The sequence below is a fragment of the Octopus bimaculoides genome, chromosome 10 (genome assembly GCF_001194135.2).
Source record: "Octopus bimaculoides isolate UCB-OBI-ISO-001 chromosome 10, ASM119413v2, whole genome shotgun sequence".
Lineage (NCBI taxonomy): Eukaryota > Metazoa > Mollusca > Cephalopoda > Octopoda > Octopodidae > Octopus > Octopus bimaculoides.
Window position 1 is genome coordinate 23,890,380 of NC_068990.1, and position 934 is coordinate 23,891,313.

The 934-nt window shown below is 30.7% G+C and overlaps 1 long non-coding RNA gene across 1 annotated transcript in view; it reads right to left on the reverse strand.

The window, feature by feature from the left end:
- The window catches only part of LOC128246982 (uncharacterized), a 37,074-nt gene that overhangs the window by 3,940 nt on the left and 32,200 nt on the right, over positions 1-934 (reverse strand). Inside the window, exon 2 of the long non-coding RNA XR_001410044.2 lies at positions 47-174. This is a non-coding gene — a long non-coding RNA (uncharacterized LOC128246982). The remainder of the gene's footprint in view (positions 1-46; positions 175-934) is intronic.

The window sequence follows — 934 nt, forward strand, 5'->3', positions numbered from 1 at the left end:
GAAAATGGACTGTAAGATGAGGTAACGAAAATTTAAATCAAGTTACCTGGCAATCTTTGACTTTTTTTGTATTGTTGTTTCTGTTGTTCTATTATCGGTCCAATATTTCAAGACATTAATGTCACTTCATCATTGTTTAAGGAACTTTCATTGGATAATGTTCCAATTTTCGCTCTTTGGGGAAAGAGAGATAAAAGAAGAACAGCAATTTTACAACAAAAAAAAAAAATATCGATTATGAAGTAACTTTTAAGTTTCGTTACCTCAGCTAGCACTCCTTTTTGCATTGTTTAGCCTTCGATCTTTTTCAACGTTACATATCATATACAATGCTTCAAACTAACTATAACATTTTACACACACACACACACACACACACACATGGAGTTTGACTTCCTCTTGTATGTATACAATTGCTTTTCTAGCGTGAGATTTTAAATGACTTTTCAGTCCTAAAAGGCATTTCAAGAGCTGATCATATATACTGCAGTAATGTCTCATTTTAGCAATGGCGCCATTTTCCTCTTGCTTATTTGTGGATGTTCAAGTGCTGCTTCAATCCTCCATGAGACTTGTAGGGTTTTTGACAAACATTGCCCCAAAAAAATGTTTGATTTGAATGTTTTCTGTTTTTATTGGCTGTATATTACTAATAATGATAACAATAATGGGACCCCGAGGAGATGGAGTATCCTATATTTTATAATATTTATAATATGTATTAATCATTCTGGATGTTCCATCGAAATGTTCATAGGCCAATTTCATTATCATTATTATTATTACTATTGTTATAATAAAGTATTTTCAATGGATCAGTTTTGAGCTATATTTAAAGTTGATATATATATACAAAAACTCAACTGTGAGTATTTTGCTAAGATTGTTAACAGATACTATATTCTTTTGCCAAATTCTTGGTGTAATATATATA